This window comes from Elephantulus edwardii, unplaced genomic scaffold, assembly GCF_000299155.1.
Source record: "Elephantulus edwardii isolate Elephantulus edwardi_28Jun2011 unplaced genomic scaffold, EleEdw1.0 scaffold00322, whole genome shotgun sequence".
NCBI lineage: Eukaryota > Metazoa > Chordata > Mammalia > Macroscelidea > Macroscelididae > Elephantulus > Elephantulus edwardii.
This window is the reverse complement of record NW_006400072.1, coordinates 667,187-687,336: the sequence shown is the minus strand read 5'-3', so window position 1 is coordinate 687,336 and position 20,150 is coordinate 667,187. Positions and strand designations below refer to the sequence as shown.

General features: G+C 42.3%; 1 pseudogene; it reads left to right on the top strand.

Moving 5' to 3' along the window:
- Window positions 1-11,486: 11,486 nt before the first annotated feature.
- Window positions 11,487-12,827, top strand: LOC102876184 (annotated as a pseudogene).
- Window positions 12,828-20,150: the final 7,323 nt, after the last annotated feature.

Genomic DNA, 20,150 nt, shown 5'->3' with positions numbered 1-20,150 from the left:
ATGTAGTTAATCTGATTACATTGACAGGGCACTGCCAGAAGTTGGAACTGAAACATGGAATGAAGAATATTATTGCAAAAAAATAAAAAAATAATATTATTGCAGATACCAGATGGATCTTGCCTAAAAGCAGAGAATAAAACATTCCATAATATCGTTATTGTGATAATAGTAGAATAACTGAGTAAGATATGCACAAATGTGCAAAAGGAAAAGGGAAAGGAAAGAAGGAGGGGCAGAAAAGAGGGAAGAGGAAAATTGCTGGAATGATAGAGGTTGGTGGGTGGAGGTAGGTGAAGGATTGAGAAATGTTCAATGAGGACTTGAAAAGATGGAGGATAATAGGCATAGAGCAATATTAAATAATTATATAAAATATAATGCAGCTAAATGATTATATAAAACACATGAAAGAAACATAACATATATGAATGATTGTATAAAACACAAAGTTATATACAAAACACAATACATACTAATGATTATTTGCAAATCAACACAATTTTTTTTAAAAGCAGAGAATATCAAAAGAATATATACATGTGTTTTATTGAGTATGGAAAAAAGCATTTGACTATGTTGTTGTTGTTGTTGATTCCAGTCGAATAGAGCACAACTCATAGCAATCCTATGAACAAAAGACCTGAAGTGCTTTTCTACGAAGATGGCGCCGAAAGCGAAGAAGGAAGCCCCTGCCCCTCCCAAAACTGAAGCCAAAGCAGAGGCATTAAAGGCCAAGAAGGCAGTCCTGAAGGGCATCCACAGCAAAAAAAAAAAAGATCCGCACGTCACCCACCTTCTGGCGGCCTAAGACGCTGAGACTCCAAAGGCAACCCAAATACCCCCGGAAGAGCGCTCCCAGGAGAAACAAGCTTGACCACTATGCCATCATCAAATTTCCCCTGACCACTTAGTCAGCCATGAAGAAGATAGAAGATAACAACACACTTGTGTTCATTGTGGATGTCAAAGCCAACAAGCACCAAATCAAATAAGCTGTAAAGAAGCTCTATGACATTGATGTGGCTAAGGTCAACACTTTAATTAGGCCTGATGGAGAGAAGAAGGCCTATGTTCTACTTGCTCCTGACTATGATGTTTTGGATGTTGCCAACAAAATTGAGATAATCTAAGCTGAGTCCAATGGGCTAATTCTAAGTACAAATTTTTCTCACAAAAACAAAAAAGCACAAAAACACTCCTCCCCAATATAAGAAAAAATAGATAAAAGTTAGAAGCCACACAAAACAATTTGAAATTCAAAAGAGTTAAATTAAAGTTTCATAAATAGATAACTCATGGAGAGGATAAAAAGGCAGAATTGGATCAATAAAATACAGATTTAGTAAAATATAAAACAAAATCCCTCAGTAGTAAGGTATTAGAGGAACAGTCAGGGGGGGAATGAGAAAACAAAGCATAAGAATTATGTGGGATACCATCAACTCTTGTTAAGTTACTATATGATTAGAATTCCAAAATAGGAAAATGGGGGTGAGGAAGCACATAAGAAATCACTGAATATTTTCTAGATGAAAACTTCCAAAGTATTATGGAAAAAATAAGAAAATATGCATTCAACAAGCTCAATATACCCCCACACAGGGAAAACTCAAAGGAAAACCATAAATATATATCATAATCATATTTTCCAAAATTGAAGACAAAGAAACAAAACAGAAAGCAGCTTGCTCTGTTTTACCAGCAGAAACCAGGCAAGCAAGAAGACAAAGTGATAGATCTGAAATTCAGAAATAAAACTTTTCTAACTAGAAATTATATATTCAGAGATTCGTCCTTCAAATATGAAGTGAAGATAGAAAAGTTCCAGATAAAACGATACTAAGGGAATTTGTGAAAATTAGAACAACCTTACAAGAAATATTAAAGGTGATTAGTGGAACAATAATAAAAAATTACAGACAACAATCCCAAACTAGATAAACTTATAAAACTACAAAATTACACAGGTCTCCTGGCACCATTGGAGAGAAGGCAAGGCAATGTAGGACATCCTTCCTGCTCCAGCTACTGCAGCAATACCTATAGCTGAACTGGAGACCTGACGGGAGATGGGACCTTTAGGAGGGAGAGCCAATATTGGCAGGACTGAGAACTTTGTTGGACAATTGGAGATGGGAAGGCAATATTGATGGGACTGAGAAATTGGGACCTACTGGCCTGACGGTGCTAGGCCTGAGGCTGAAGTGACAGTGCACACATTTTGAGAGCTAGCTTGACTGTTATCCTGTTATTAATATGAATCATAACTAATTAATATTTAATATCCTGTTGTTGTTATTATTAATCATTAATATCATGGTATTAATATGAACCATAACCTTTTTGAAGCAATTACAGCAACCACGAGTTACCTCTGTACAGCAAATGGACAGACCAGTGCTATGCCACTTAGAAGAGCTTGGAAGCAGGAGTGGCATCCACTTCCGAAATAGCTTACCCCCAGAAACCCTATGAATTTGGAGAAACAAAAGTTACACAATGTTCAGGTCTTTCGTTCATAGGGTCACTATGAGTTGTCTATGACTCAATGGCACTTAAAACACCACAACATAACCTTTTTACTTCCCCCCAAAATAATCCCTAAAACAAAAATGACAGCTACAAAACAAAAGGAGAGAATAAGTAATATAGTTCTAGCACATACAAAAGAAGAGAACATCAAATTGTTTTCAGGAAAAATAACTATTTCAGATTTGGGAATAAAAATAGTAACTCCTAAGGTAATCTCAAGGGAGATCTCAAGGTAGCCCAGTGGCCAGAAGCTGTGCCACCAATAACATGTGGTTTGGATCCACCAGTTGCTCTATTGGAGAAGGATGGGCAATCTCCTCCTGTGTGATTAACTGCTTCTGAAAACCTGCTGAAGGGTCAGCTACAGATCAGTTCTGCCATGGCAGTACACAGCAACAACAAGGGTAACCTCAAAGAAAGTTTATAAACCCCCTAATCAAAATAAAAAAGAGGGAAACAATAAATATTGTTGTTGATGCTGATAAGTGCCATCAAGTATTTCTTGTGAGGTTGGCCTCTTATCTCAAAGTTGGACTACTGTTCACAATTTCCCATCTGGGTTTTTTGTCTGGAAATGTCCTATTTTCACTGCTGTATTTGAAGAATATTCTTACTGGGTATATAATCCTTGGTTGAAAAATATAATCTTTTTCTTTCCAAGTTTTATATATGCCATGTCCTTTTCATTGATGACATATGTCATACCGTATGAACTGTAGATTGACACAGTGGGAAAAGTAGGCTTGAGCATGGTGGCTTGTCAGGATGGTGCGGGGTGTGGCAAAGTGTCAAACTGCATTTACAGGGTTGTATCGACTCAATGACACCTAACAACTGCAAAAAAATCTTTATCATATTCATCTTTTTTATTTTGATGAGGTTTCTTAATTATCTTTGAGGTTACTCTAAACACTAAAACAACAGCGATGAAGGAAAAGATTTTTAAAACCACAAGTAAAATGAACTGAGCATAGTAAAGTAAATGAAACAAAGAAATCAGCAGCACCATACACACACACAAGACCAACCATAACCAATAAGTGCAGCAAAATGATAGTAGCAAAACTACGTCTATCAGTAACTTTACTGAATGGAAATGAATTAAATGCACCAATCAAGGGGGAAAGAGTAGCAGAACGGATAAAAAACCATGACCCACCAAGGTGTGTTTTCTATAAGAGACACACTTTGGTCACAAGGACAAAGACAGACTTAAAGACAGATGGGCCTTTTCTCCTTTCATGGAGGAAAGTCTGACCCTTTGGGGATGTAACTTTCTAATAAATCTGTCATTTCTGTCTCCTCCTCTTTCTTCTCATCGCTGCGCTCTAATAGAAGTCATCCACCTATATTTAAAACAACAACAACAACAACAAATGATGGAATACAGACACCAACAAAATGGTAATTTTCAAAAAGAGCATGAATCGAAATAATAATTTCTGATAAAACAGACCCAGAGGGAAAATCAGTATAAGAGACAAGGACATACTTAATTATTAAACAGTCAATTGAATAAGAAAGCATAACTATAATTAATATCTTTTTACCCAGTGGCAGATCTGCAAAACAAACAAATCAAACCTTAACAGATTTGAATAAAGAAACAGAAAACTCCACAATAATTGTGGATGTCATCAAGTTGACCACAACTCATAATTACCCTATGAACAACAGATCTGAATCTTGCCCTATCCCGTGCCGTCCTCAGGGTGTCTGCCCTGCTCAGAACCATTGTGGTAAGTACTGTGTCAATCTATCTTGTTGAGGGTCTCTTTTCTTTGGTTGACCCTCCACCTTTCCCAGCATACCTCTCTCCAAGATGTTTCTCCTGAAAATACGAGCGAAAGAAATGAGAAGTTTCACTATCCTTTCCTCTAGGGACCACTCTGGTAGCCCTTCCGTCAAGACAGAGTTATTTGTTTCTTTGGCGATCCATGAGATATTCAATAAATCAGGCCAACATCACAATTCGAAGGCGTTGAGTGTTCTGTCATCCTTATTAATTGTCCAACTTTCAGATGCATAAGAAGCAATTGAAAAGACCATGGTCTATATCAAGTGCACTTTAGTCTTTAATTGGCAAGTTTGCTCTGTAGAATTTTGAAGAGAGACTTGTGAGCTGATTTCCCTAATGCAACATGCCTTTTTCTTTCACTTTTGAGGAAGGACAGAATATCTAGAAAGAAACTCAATAATGACACAAAATAACTAAATAATGCAATTAACCAATTTGGCCATATGTTAGGTCACAAAGCAAATCTCAATAAATTCAAAACATCAAAATGCTACAAAGCATCTTCTCAGATCACAAATCAATAAAATTAGAAATCAACAATAGGAAGATCAAGGCAGGGGTAGAAATCAAGCACATGAAAATTACATAACAACTTGTTTGAACACTACTGAGTAGAGGTCACTGGCATCCGGGGCATTTCCGAAGCAAGTGTCTTCAACACATATGTGCTTCCTAAGTTCTCTGTGAAACCGCACTATGTATGAGTTGTACCATTCACAGCACAATGAGGAACCATTCTCATCATACTCAGAAGGACAGAACCCCTCCACCCAGAGTCAGACCTGCAGGTGCTGCCCCACGACTTCCACCAAGGACCATGGAGGGATTTGATTCCTTTAAGGCTGAAGAAAAAACTCATCTGAAAATAAAATCGAAATTATACGTTAAAAAAAAAATCCTACCCGACCTTTCACCATCCTCACAATATCCACCATGCTCAAGGTTGTGTCATCTGCATAATGCAGGTTGTTAATGTGTCTTCCCCTGATTTCACATTTTTTTCTTCATAAATTTCAGCTTCTTGAATGATTTTTTCAGCATACAGTTTGAACAAGTATGGGGTAATGATACAACCTTGATGCATGTCTTTCTTGATTTTAAACCATGAAGTGTTCCCTTTATCTATTCAGACAACAGCTTTTTGGTCTAGGTATGTTGGTGGTGGTGTTAGTGTTGTTGTTAGGTGCCGTCGAGTCAAGTATGACCCATAGTGACCCTATAAACAACAGATCTGTACCTTGTCCTATCTGGATTGTCTTCACACTTCCTGACACATTAGAGTCCATTGTGAAAACCACCATGTCAATCCACCTGGTAGAGATTCTTCCTCTCTTTTGTCAACCCTCCATCCTTCCAAGCATCATGTCCCTCTCCAAGGTATAACCCCTCCTAGCAACATGACCAAAGAATTATGTGAGGTGAAGCCTTATCATCCTTGCCTCCAAAAAGCACTCTGGCTGCACCCTCTCCAAGAGATATTTGTTTGTTCTTTTGGTAGTCCATGGAATAGTCAATGCACTTCAATACCACAACTGAAAGGCATCAGTTCTTCTTCTGTCATCCTTATTCATTGACCAGCTCTCAGATGCATAGCAAGTGAAAGACCCTGCTCTGAATCAGACATACCTTGGTCCATAAACTGACAAGAAGGGAAATTGATGCCTTTAGATAGAAGGAGAATTGATGTCTTTGGTTAGAAGGAGAATTGATGACCATGGACTGTTGGGAGAACAAACAGGTTCATCCTGGAGAGGGTGAAATCAGACTGCTCCTTGGAGGCAAGGATTCTGAAGCTCCATCTGACATACTTTGGCATGTTGCAAGGACTAGTCCTTGGACTATGCTTGGGAGGGTGGAGGGACAGTGCAAATGAGGAAGACCCTCAATGAGATAGATTGACCTAGTGACTGGGGTAATGAGGGTTAGTGTGTCAGAGAAAATGTAGTTGGCACAGGATAGAGCAGGGTTCAGAGCTGTAGTACATAAGTGACTCAACAGCACTTAACAACAACAGAGGTAAAGCCCAGATTGGAAGTCTGTTGAAATGAGGAAAATCAACTACAAACATTGTTTAATAATTGGAACATGGAATAAAAGTAGCTTGAATGTTGGAAAAGTTGAAATTTTAAAAATGAAGTGTAGCACATGAACATCAACATAGCAGGCATTAGTGAGATGAGATAGACCAGCTTTGACCACTTTGAATCAGATAATCATATGGTATACTATGCTGGGAATGGAAAACAGGAAGAATGGTGTTGCAGTCATAGTCAAAAAGTCTTATGGTCTAGGTATAAACACAATTAAGTGTTCTGGGATTCCCATTCTCCTCAAAGTTATCCATAGTTTGTTATGATCCACACAGTCAAATGATTTTACATAGTCAATAAAACACAAATATACACTTTTCCAGTATTCTCCACTTGTCAGCCAAAATCCATCTGACATCAGCAATGATATCTCTGTTGTCACTGCCTCTTCTGAACCCAGATTGAAAGTCTCACAGTTCTTTGTCAATGTGCCATTCTAGTTCTTTTTAGATGATCTTCTGCAATATTTTGCTTGAATGTGACATTAATGTTCCACATTCAGTTGGATCCTTTCTTAGGGATGGGAACTAATATAGATCTCTTTCAGTCACAACTATATCATAATCAACTATGAGCTAGTTTCAACTTGATGTCAATGAGTGAGTGAGAAGGAGCCTATAGCAATGTTATCAACTAACTCATAATCAGATTTATTGTTGTTTGGTGTCTTCAAATGACTACAACTTGTAGTGACCCTATGAACAACATATTGAGATCTTGTTGCCATTTGACAAAATGGACACAGTTTCAGATGGACATTTCTGAAAATAAAACCTCTCATAGGGATCTCTCTTTATGAATGGACTATAAATATTCATAGCACATTTACTTATCCATTAGAGAGACTTTAGACACTATCATTCTTTGTTGCACGACTTCGTTTCCCTAAGTCAAACTTTATTTTCCCTAAGTTAAAGGGCAGATCATATATGTTGATGTGGTTGTTGTTGTTGTTGTTGTTGTTATGTGCCGTCGAGTTGTTTGCGACTCATAGCGACCCTATGTACAACAGTCCTAAACCCTGCTCTATCCTGTGCCAATCACATTGCCTCCGACACACCCATCCCGACTACCCCAATCACTGAATCAATCCACCTCATAGAGGGTCTTCCCCTCCTGCGCTGTCCCTCCACCCCACCAAGCATGATGTCCCTCTCCAAGGACCTGTCTCTCCTTACAACATGTCCAAAGTATGTCAGACGAAGCCCCAGAATCCTTGCCTCCAAGGAGTAGCCTGGTTTAACCCTCTCCAGATTGAATCTGTTTGTTTTCTTGGCAGTCCATGGTACATTCTGTACTCTTCTCCAGCACCACAGCTCAAAGGCATCAATTCTCTTTCTATCCTCCCTAGTCATTGTCCAACTCTCTGATGCATAACAAGCGATTGCAAAGACCATGGCCTGTGTCAGGGGCACCTTAGTGTCCAGAGAGACACCGTTGCTCTTCAGTACTTTGAAGAGGTCCCTAACAGCAGACTTTCCCATCGTGATACGTTTTTTGGTTTCCTGGCTGCTGGTGCCAAGAGTGTTGACCATGGAGCCAAGCAAACTGAATCTGTGAACAATCTCAATCTTTTCGCCATCTATCCATGGTCCAGTGGTGAGAATCTTTGTCTTCTTGACATTGAGCCTCAGTCCATACTGAAGGCTGCAGTCCTTGACCCTCTGCAGCAAGTGTTTCAGGTCCTCCTCAGTTTCAGCAAGCAGGGTTGTGTCATCTGCATAACACAGATTGTTAATAGATCTTCCACCAATCCTGACACCACACTTCTCCTCATAGAGCCCAGCCTCTCGGATAATCTGCTCTGCATGCAGGTTGAAAATGTATGGAGATAGGACACATCCCTGGCATACACCCTTCCCAATTTTGAACCATGCTGTATTACCCTGCTCTGTTGTTGTTAGGTGTCATCAAATCAAGTGCAACTTATAGTGACCCAATGAACAGCCAACCTGAAACCTGTCCTGTCTTGTGCCATCCTCATCATCTCTGGCATACTAGAGTCTGCTGGTGAAATCATGTGTCAGTGCGTCTCCTTGGGGGTCTTCCTCTCCTTTTCTGACATTCCGTCCTTCCAAGCATGATGTCCCTTTCCAAGGAATACCCTTGCCTAAATACAGGTCCAAAGTATGAAAGATGAAGCATCAACAGATTTGCTTCCAAGGAGCCTTTTTCCTGCACTTTCTCCGAGACATGTTTGTTTATTTGGTTTTTTGGCAGTCTATAAGATATTCAGTACTCTTCTCCTGCACCACAACTCAAAGGGATCAGTTCTTCTTCTGTAATCCTTAGTCATCGTCCAGCACTCTGAGGCATAGCAGGTGACTAAGAAGAACATGCCCTGAATCAGGCACACCTTAGTCTTCAAACTGACATATTTGCTCTTTAGCGTTTTTGAGAGGTCCCTGCAGACTTGCCCAATGCAATACAACATCACTTGATTTCCTGTTTATACCAAGGGTGTTGACTATTGATGCAAGCAAGATAAAATCATTGACAGCTTCATTTTTTTCTCCATCTATCATAATGTTGACTGTTATTACTATAGCAAAGATTTTGGGAGTTTTTTATTTTAAGATGTAATCCATAATTAAGGTTGTAGCCCTTGATCTTCTGCAGCAAGGATTTCATATACTCTTCAAGCAAAGTTGTGTCATCTGCATATATATGCAGGTTGTTGATGAATCTTCCTCCAATCATGATGCCACATTCTCCTTCATAGAGTCCAGATTCATGAATTATTTACTCAGTATATATTTTTTTAAAATTTTTTTTATTTTCTTATTTTTGTGTGCGTGTACCATCAAATCAGATCTGACTGGTACAGGAGGAGGTTGTCCCTCCGTCCCCGGCAGAGCATCTGGTGGATTTGAACCGTTCGCCTCTGGGATTGTAGTTGCAGCTCCTTGCCACTAGGCCACCAGAGCTCCCCTATCAGTATATATATTTAATAGGTATGAAGAAAGGATACAATCCTGATGCACACCCTTCCTGATTTGAAACCATGCAGTGTTCCCTTGTTCCTTTTGGACAACAGCTTCTTGGTCTAGGTATAGATTCTGTACGAAAACAATTAAATGTTCAGGGACTCTGATTCTTCTCAATGTTAACCATAATTTATGTGTCTACACAGTCAAATGCCTTTGCATTGTCAATAAAACACAAGTAGACATTCTTCTGGTACTTTTTGCTTTCAGCCAGTATCCATCCAACATTAACAATGATATCCTTTATGCCACAGCTTTTTCTAAAATTACCTTGAGCTTCTGGTAGTTCCCTGTCAACCACTTTTTAATAATCTTCAACAATGTTTTGCTTCTATGAGCTATTAATGATAATGTTTGATAATTTTCACATTCTTTTGGATCACTGTTCATGGGAATGGGGACAGATATGGACCTCTTCCAATCAGTTGGTTGGGTAACTGTACTCCAAATTTCATGGCATAAACTGGTGAGCATGTACTGTGCTGCATCTGTTAGTTTAAATATGTCAGTTGGTGTTGCATCGATTTCTGGGGCTTTATTTTACTTCAATGCCTTCAGTGAGGCTTGAACATAATCTGTCATAACCATTGGCTCTTATTCACATGGTACTTCCTGAAATTTTCGGTGTCAACTAATTATTTTTGGTAAAGTAATTCCTTACATCTTCTTTTGATGCTTCCTGAATCATTCAAGATTATGCCTGTATGACAAGAATCCGTATGATAAGAGCTGTATAGTAAAGTGGACTTGGGGGTGGGGGGAATTGAATAACAATGAAAGAAATTTTTTTTTTCTTTTCAAAGAGAAAAGCTAACTGGAGGAGAGGGGTGGGCAAGGAGGGAAACATGCAACAATGAAAGAATGGAAATCCAAGTTCTCTATAATCTTTCATTAAAATCTCAATTAAAAAAATATATTGTGCCTATAGCATCTTTCTGTATTGCAATTCAAGGCTTGAATTTTTTTCCAGTTCTTTCAGCTTAAGAAATGCTGAGTGAGTTCTTCCCTTTTTATTCTTTCACTTCAGCTCTTTGTACATTTCATTATAATATTTTGCTTTGTATTCTAGAACTTCCCTTTGAAATCTTCTGTTCAGCTCTTTTATTTTAGTATTTATACTTTTTGGTTTGGTTTTTCAATGCTCTAATGCAATTTTCACAGTCTCTTCTGACATCCATTTTGGTCTTTTCTCCTCCTTCTTTATTATGGCCTTTTTCTCTCTTCATGGATATCTTTGATATCCTCCCACAGTTTCTCTGCTCTTTGATCCTCTGATGTTCAATGCCTCAAACCTGCCATTGAGATGATTCTTAAATTCAACTGAGATAGACTTGAGATCGTATTTTTTTGTTCCTGTGGCCTAGTTTTCGTTTTCTTCAGCTTCAATTTGAACTTGCACATGATTAATTGATGGTCTGTTCCACAATCGGCACCTGGTCTGGTTTTTACTGCAGATATTGCGTTTCCCCAACAATTCTGTCCACAAATATAGTCAGTCTGATTTCTGTGCAACCCATCAGGTAAGATCCATGTGTAAAGTCATCAGATTATATATACTAAGGAAATCTTTCTCATTAGAGGATTTTCCCCTTTTTCTTTTGTTTTGTTGTGATGTGAAGGGAAAATTCCAACAGTAATTGGCTTTCCATGCAACTATTCGTATACATAGGGAGCTCTGGTGGCATAGAAGCAGAAGTTGTGCTGTAATCCAGAAGGCTCGCAGATCTGCGGGGTAGGATGGGCAATCTCCTCCAGTGCAATTAACTGCCTCTGAAAACCCACCGGAGAGTCAGCTATGGGTTGGTTCCAATGCGACGGTTTACAACAACATTCATGTACATTTTGTCTAGTGACATTAATTATGATACTCTTTCTACTCTCTGTGATTCTCGTTTCCATTTATCTTTCTCTCTTACCCCTTTCTGCCTTCTGAGTTTTGTCCCTGGGAACTGCTGTCCTCTTGTGTGGCTGGTTACCCTAGGCAGTGGGTGCCTCCCTGATGTTATTGGTCACTTTATTGGTCAAAGTCATCGTTATTGCTGTCAAGTCAGGAGTGACTCATCGCTGACCTTCCAGATGGCTTTCAGAGGTTGTGACTCACACAGGAGGGTATTGCTCATCTTCTTCTGGCAGAGCTGTTGGAGGGTCAGGACCACCAAAGAGTGGAGGCCGTTGGCTAGCCGAGCAGTTCTCTGTGGACCAAGCCACCAGAGTTCAGCTGACAGACTTACCTATCGTTTGACTGAACTCTGGAAAGGAGTTGCTGGCAAATCCTGGGTAATAGAGACAGCATCGATCAGACTGGAGCTCAGCAGGGAGAGTTTATCTCCATTAAAGAGGAAGAGTTTTTTGCTGATGAAACTCCTAGCTGTTGTCTTTGCTATATTCCTACTTTGTGAAATTTTAATATATTACTTAATGATCTTCCAGTGTAACCGGCCTGAGTTGAAAACCCCAGTGCATGATAAGCGTCAGTGGACTTCTGAGCTTGTGTTGAAAGCCATGTTCTTGGCAGATACCTACTTGCGTGGGGAATAAGAGGCCACTGGCTGGACAAGTTAGGAAGGAAACGGCAAATGGAGAGGGCCTTCTAGAGACGGCTCTGTGGCTGGTGCAGCCGGAAGTGGTCTTTATTCTGCGCCATGTATTCGATGAAGGGAAGTAGAACTCCTCTCAGGCCTGGGCTGATGATGTGAAGCAGTTTTCAGGAAATGTTCAGACACTCACGGCACGTGCCGCTTAAGGTGGTTGCTGGAAACCCTGATATTGGCTTCCACTATCAGATGAGCGCACACAGCAAAACAATTTGAGAAGGTTTTCAACGCTGAGAAGCTGTTTTCTTGGAAAGGAATGAATTTTGTGATGGTGAAAAGGGAATGGCTCTGGAGGGGAATGGCTGCAGCATTTGCTCTCAAACAGAAGCTGAGCTCATCGAAATTTCTCACAAACTGAATTGTTCCCGAAGGCTGATGCTTCTTGCTTCCAGCCGGTGTGGAGCAGACCGTCTCTCCGTTCATCGGCACCGTTCGTGCATTATCCACTTTACCGTGCAAGTGATGCCAACTGCTCCGGGGAAGACGCAGCTCCTCCAGAGGAGAGGAACATCCTGTTCAAGGAAAAACACAATATGTTTTCTCAGGAGACTTCACACAAGCTCCTGTGGTGGCTCCAGCCCCTCCTGATCCTCAGTGGCCACACGCACAGGGCCTATGAAATGACCCATGGTGAAGGAGTACCTGAGGTCAGCATCCCGTTATTCATTTGGAAGAACAGAAACAACCCAGTTTCATCACGGGCAGCGTAACCCCCGCAGATTATTTCCTCTCAAAGTGTCGTCTTCCACTGGAGGACACAGTCCTGGCCACCTACTGTGGAGCAGTGGTGGTCCTCCCTGACCCTCATATAGGCTCATTTTGAGCTATTAGCTTTGTCCTTGCTTTTTGGTTGGAACCTGCTTAGGAAGTAGAAAACACTCAGAAGCTCTGGTGGCCTAGTGATAAGAACCTGCACTGTAATCCCAAAGGCATGTGGTTCAAGGCCACCAGTTGCTCCATAGGAGAAAGCTGAGAAATCTCTTCCATCCTATTAACTCCCTGTGGGTCAGTTCTAATTCAGCTGATCTCAACAACAACAACAAATTAATATCAAAGCCAGAGAAACCAAACTCTGGGCAGTCCTCATATCAGAAGCAAGTAGCTCATAAGTACTCCATCTTGTTGCAAATCATAGGGATTCTAAACCATATATGTGAGTCACTGCAGAATACACAATTGATTGAAAGCTTCCTCATGCTATAAAAATGGAACATGTACTCTCCATCAAATTTGTCAGTTTTATCAAATCTATGTATAATCAAAGACTATATTTGTACAGTATGAAAATACTGTAAAGTCATCATTTGCATGCATTAAATGGTTCTGATGAACCAAGGAGCCTTCAGCAGACATCGAGGGATGATATGTTTATAGGAACATTGAGTTTGCTCTGCTCTCCTATAAAGTAGCTCAAAGTCCTATATGTTAGAAAGCTATACACTTTAAAAAAAGGTGCAGGTGCTGTGAGCGGAAGCAAATTGTCTTCATGGACTTTTATTTGTGTTAAATTGACGGGAATTAGATTTGTAAACAGGTGTGAATTTTCTCTCAAGCAGACCAAGCTGTCAAGTCTAAATTGAATACTTGTAATAATCAAAAGAAACTTGAAAATTAGAATAGGAAATGACCCATGATATGTAAAAATAAACAAGTCTGGCAATTCTATGACAGATAAAATGTAAAAAAAACCAAAAAACTTTAAGACTTCCATCTGAGTGAGCCATGAACCCTGTGCCCTTAAGGTTCACAAACAAAGGTGGCATTTATACAAAGGAAAGGGTACGAAGAAGGAAGGAGTACTTTTTTTAAACACACACACACACACATTTTATCCAGAGAGAAATAAGTGAGACCAGTCAGATTTTAGAAAAAAGAACTTAAAAAATTCTAGTCAGCACTGCAATCCCAGAGGTATGCCATTCAAACCCACCATATGCTCTGCTGGAGAAGGAGGGCCAATCTCCTCCTCTATCAGTCAGATCTGATTTGATGGTACACACAAAAAAAAATTAAATTAAATAAAAAAAATTCTAGTAAATGGTGCGCAGGCTATGTGGACTTGAATTCCCTACAGTATTAAAATCTGGCTCTGACTGACCAGGGGGTCTGGCCTAGAGGCCAAGAGAACCCATTTCTAACAAGCTCCTGGGTGATGCTGAGGCTACAGACCCTGAACCTCACACTGAGCCAGATTAAAGGAAGCTTGCCTCACTGACCCGGCTTCCATGAAACTCCCAAGTCCACTGACCACCTCAATCCCAGCCAGGCTCCCCCTTAGATACTCTGCTTCTTCAGGGTCCCACTCTGTCCTACACTCCCTCTGACACAGACCTTTAATCCTCATACATACAGGAGTGGAGTCAGAATACTGCAGATGCAACTCTTATTATGCCGAGCAATTATTTTTCTCATTTTATATGACAGGAAACCATCCTGTCTGCAGCTTGGTCTCTGTGAATTTCTAAAGTGACGATTGTGTTAGACTATGAAGTTGAGTACCCCAGATGGCCAACTGTACACCTGTTTGGGAAGCTTCCAGAAGACACAGCCCTAGGGTATGGAGAGAGTGTCTGAACACTGGGATCAAACCCCAAGCTCCACTCAGAGCTGAAGTGGGGCAGGCCCCATTCTCCCCATACCTCTGTGGTCACAGCTGATAACAGGCCAGGGGCCTTGCACATGGGTGTGGGGAGCCTCCCACTGCAGAGCTCTGAGCACAAGGGGTCCCAAACCTACTGCTGGGCTGGGTCTCTTCCTCCCAGGGCACATTCTGAAACAGAGGCTGCAGCCCGGGAGCTATGCTGACTGAAGAACCTGGCGTCCTGGGATCTCAGGGTGTCCTTTGGACTGGGGTCACTCAGGCTGTGTGCACAGGGCTCTTGCCTAGAGGTGTCATTGCACACAAGAGGCCAGGTTCTTCAGCAGTGCAGGTGATTAAAGAATGGCCACCTAGGGGGCTTCAGGTAGCCCTGGGAGGTGCTGACAAGGGAGCAGTGACCTAGGCCGTAAGGGGGCAGGAGGAGACAGTGAGGCTCAGGAAAGGGGTGCAGAGAGGGAGCAAGGGTGCAGTGGGGTGAAGAGGAAGGAGGGTTTCAGAGCATGAGGAGTTCAGAGTCCTGTGAGTCTGAGTGTAGGGGAGAGCCCACAGGAGAGAAGGAGCCCTCATTGAACACAGGGATGGAGGGAGGGGTTCCGGATAGAGGGAGGGATTGAGGGTGGAGGCAGGATAGGTCAGGTCACCTCTGGGATATGGGTCCTGGGGGCTTAGGGACCCAGAAGCAAACTGAGTGAGAGGATAATGCAAGTCCTTTCTGGACCTCAACCTCAGATTCCTGTTTTTAAAGTATGCTGGTCTGGTAGCCCATGGTGGGTGGTCAGAGGTTTCAGAGGCTTCAGAGGCAGCCTGGCCCTGATTTGAGCGTCTGGTGGGGTGTGAAATGGCCAGGCTGAGCCAATGAGTGGTTCTCCTCCTGAGGGTGCCTGTGTAGGTCCCACCTTCCTTTCCCAGCAAGATGACTGACAAACTCCTGGGCCTGTGACCCCTCCTGCGGGCCTTCTCCCTCCCAAGGGCAGTAGATCCCACAGTTACGGTGGACAGCCAGATGTGGGGGTTCCCTGACCTAGTCTTCAGCTCTCATATCCACCAACCCAGGGAGGCCTCCCAGGGTGCACATGGGAAGGACTCTGAGGATCCCAGGCCCAGGGTGGAGCAACCAGTGGGAGGCCCCATTACCTGTAAGGGGCAGACTGGGGTGTGAATGGGCATTGGCTTGAATTCATCAAGTCAGTTTGTCTGGATCCAGCACCTGTGGGCAGATTTTTTTTTCCTTCCCTCTCCCTTGCTTCTCCTCTATATGAACAATCCAAAATTTATTCTGTGTGTAATATTCCTGAGCTTTACATTACCAGTCTTGTAACCATTAATATAAAATCCTTTTGTGACTAGTTTGTGTCGCTCAGGATTTGTTCTAGTTTCTTCTATGTTGTACAGGATTTCACAAATTCTTGATCATTTCTCAAGTGATGCAGAATACTCCACTGCGTAAAGTCACTGCATTTCTTTAGCCATTGGTTCATTGATGGGCACTTGGGTTGTTGCCAAGGATTTGCTATTACAAATATTGTTGCGATAAACATGTGTGAGTGTACAGATCTTCCTCTTTGGTATATATACATAGCAGTGGGATTGCTGCGTCAATTGGTATTTCAGTTCCTAATTTTCTCAAGCAGCATCAAATTGCTTTCCATGACTGTCAGCCCATTTTGCTTTCCCACCAGGAGTGTACAAGAGTTCCAATCTCCCATATCCTCACCAACATTTGTTGTCAATGTTTTATTGAGCATTGCTATTTTTGTTGGGGCTAGATGGTATATGATCGTTGCTGTAATCTGCATCATGGTGGACACAGAACCATTTCAACAAGTAGCATATGATCAAGAACCAGGGGTGATGAATGAAGAAGGTCAAGCTGCATTGAAGACATTGTTGTTGTCGTTGTTATGTGCCCTCAAGTCGCCTGCAACTTATAATGACCCTCTGTACAGCAGCTCTGTAGCCTGCCCTGTCCTAAGCCAGTCTCACACACTCCGACACACCTTCCTCCATTGCCCCAATCCATTTCAGCTGGGGTCTTCCTCTCCTGTGCTGTCACTCCACCCATCCAAGATGGAGTCCCTCCTGATTGGAGTCCTTCCAAGATTGGTCCCTCCTGGTGACATGCCCAAAGTATGTGAAATGGAGCTTCAAAATCCCTGTTACAAGGAGAAACTTGTTAACTGTGTTATAACAAATTAAGACTGATATTGCTAAGGATAGGAATTACAGAACACTTAATTGTGTTCACATGAAACAGACCTAGAGCAAGAAGCTGGGGGACAAACAGAGCAAGTAACACTGCATGGTTCAATATTGGTATATGACTAGGTTGTACCCTTTCTCCAAACCTATTCAATCTGTAGGCTGAGCAAATGATTCATGAAGCCAGACTCCATGAAGAAGAGTGTGCCATTGGGATTGGAGGAAGATGCATCAACAACTTGCATTATACAGATGATACAACTCTTCTTACTGAAAAGGAAGATCTGACGAGCTTGTTGAAGAGTATCAAGGACTGTGACCTTCAGTATTACATCTCAACATCAGGAAAACATAATTCCTCACCCCCAGGCCAATAGGCTACATCATGACAGATGTCAGTGACTAAATCTTGCATAGATCCACAGTCAACATCCTTGGCACCAGCATCTGTTGTTATGTGCCAGCGAGTCACCTGTGACTCATAGTGACCCTATGTACAACAGCCCAAAACTCTGCTCTATCCTGTGCCAATCTCACTGTCTATGACACAACTGCCCCATTACCCCAGTCACTGAATCAATCCATCTCATCGAGGGTCTTCCTCTCCTGTGCTGTCCCTCCACCCTCCCAAGCTTGACTTCCCTCTCCAAAGACTGGTCCCTCCTTGCAACATGTCCAAAGTATGTCAGATGAAGCTTCAGAATCCTTGCCTCCAAGGAGCAGCCTGGCTTTACCCTCTCCAGGACAAACCTGTTCCTTTTCCTAGCAGTTCGTGGTATTGAATATACCACCACAGCTCAAAGGCATCGATTCTCCTTCTATCATCCCTGTCATTGTCCAACTCTCCAGTGCATAGCAAGTGATTACAAAGACCATCTTAGTGTCCAGACTGACATCGTTGCACTTCAGCAGTTTTAGAGAAGTCTCTAACCAGCATCTAGGAAATCAAAAGACGTATTGCATTGGGGAAAATCTGCTGTCAGGGACTCTCCAAAGAGCTAAAGAGCAAAGATGTAACTTTGAAGACTAAAATGTGCCTGATTCAAGCCATATTCTTTTCAATGACTTGCTATGCATCTGAGAGTTGGACAATGAATACGGGTGACAGAAGAATCAAGGCCGTTGGGTTGTGGTGTTGGGGGAAAGTACTGAATATCCCATGGACTGCCCAAAGGACAAACAAATGTGTCTTGGAAAATGTGCAGCCAGAGTGCTCCTTAGAGGCAAGGATAGTGAAACTTCATCTGTCCTTCTTGAGGCACGTTGTTGGGAGGGGCCTATTCTTGGGAAAGGCCATTATGCTTGAAAAAAGTAAAGAGGCAGTGAGGGAGGGGGAGTTCTTCGACAAGATGGACTGACATAATGACAGCAATGATGGAATGAAATGTGTCAGAGATGATAAGAATGGCCCAGGGGAAGGCCAGATCCATTGTTCATAGTGTCACTATAAGTCATAGTGGACTTAACGATTGCTAATGAGGGAGCTCTGGTGGCCTACTGGTAAGGAGTTTTACTGCCAACCCAAAGGCAGGTGGTTTGAATTCACCAGTTGTTCCATTGGAGAAAGACAGGTAATCTGCTCCTACGTGACTTACAGCCTCTGAAAACCCACTAGAGTTCTGTCTCAATGGCACTAAACACAATAGCTAATGATCTTTTTGTTTATTAGTCATCTAAATGTCTTTCTCGGTAAAGTGTCTATGTCCTTTTGTAATTTGTAATTGGATTGTCTTTTTATTGTTGAGGTGTTGGAGTTTTCAACAGATTGTTGGAACTGAGTGCCTTATCACAGGGAGCTCTGGTGGCCTAGTGGTAAGCAGCTGCACTGCAAACCCAAAGGCATGCAGTTCGAATTCACCAGCTCCTCCACAGGAGAAAGATGACTAATCTCCTCCTGTGTGATTAACTGCTCTGAAAGTCCATTGGAAGGTCAGCTGAATCAGCTCTGACTCAATGGCACATAACCACTTTTATCAGTTGTGTCAGTGTTAAGTATTTTCCCCCCCAATTTGGAGGTTCTTTTTACCCTTCTAGAGAATCCTTTTGATGCACATAGGATTTTCAGTAAACCCCAATCATCCAGCTTATCCTGTTGATTTTGCATCAGTTATATTTGATATTTACACCATAGCTGAGGACTCTTGAGTTTGCCCCATTTTTCCTTCTCTTTGGTGATCTCTATTGAGCTTTATGTCAAGGAGCCTGATCCATCCTGCGTTCAATTTTGTACATAGTGAGAGGTACAGTTCCTTCCTCTCCTGGATGAAGCATCAACCAGAAGCGTCCCACTAAGTGTCCCATGGTCTTGGCTCAGAGACCCCCCTTCAAGTGACCAGATGCAGATCTCAGAGGATCTCAGTTGACAGTGGGATTGTGGGCCCCTTAGGGTAGTGAACAAACATTGACTGGGCACCCACAGCCTAGGCCATTCTTCATGCTGGGTGGGTGTACTGTGTGAGGCTGTCAGACCCCATCTGAAAATAACCACTGGTGGCTGCAGAAGGACAAGGTGCTCAGCCTCTGGGCCTCACTTTTCTCATGCTGCAAAGCAGGCCAGTTACTCCTCAAGTTGTAGGAAAATCGTCAACTGCTGACCAGATGCCCCAGGAGTCCGTCAATCAGGAAACCATGCTGCCCGAGTGTTCCCCACAACACAAGTCCTTTCTTTTCCAACTGAGGGAGCCTGGGACCTAAGGAGGTGTCGTGGCCTGCCTGAGGTCATACAGGTGTCCTTGGCAGAGATGACCACCCAAACTCCCTTCTGCCCTGGGACCCCAGTCTCAGCAGGGACTAAAGGTGGCTGGCCATGGACGTGTGTAAGCTGCCCGGCCTGTTCTGGAGATGTCAACAAGAAAGCCTCAAGGCGAGCCATTTGGTGAGGACATGGTCACCTGGACTGGCCCTGGGCTTAGAATCAGAAAAGCAGTCTGATGTCATTGGCTCATTGCAGAAATTTGTTTAATGGTTTAGGAATGTGTACACTCTGGCTCCTCTAAGTTTTTCAAAAAGGCAACTCTTGAGTATTTTAAAAAATAGATTTGATATAAAGATTCATAGATTCATAAATAGGTAACATGAAAAATTCCCAAATGCAAATGGCATCTGCAAAAGGGCAGGCTGGTCCCTCCCCCTGACAGCAGCTCATGCCTGGCAGGGGACAGCGTTTCAGGCTGGAAGGGTCTGGCCCAGGCAGCCCTCTTAGTAAGAGTAACCAAATTCAATATGAATCAGGAGCTTCCTCCAGCTCCAGTTGCTGGGGCCTGCGCACTTGGAGCCAAAGCCCCTTTCTGAGAAGGCAGAGCCCACCTCTCTGCTTGGGGGCTGCCCAAAATTCAATTTCTTTAGGAG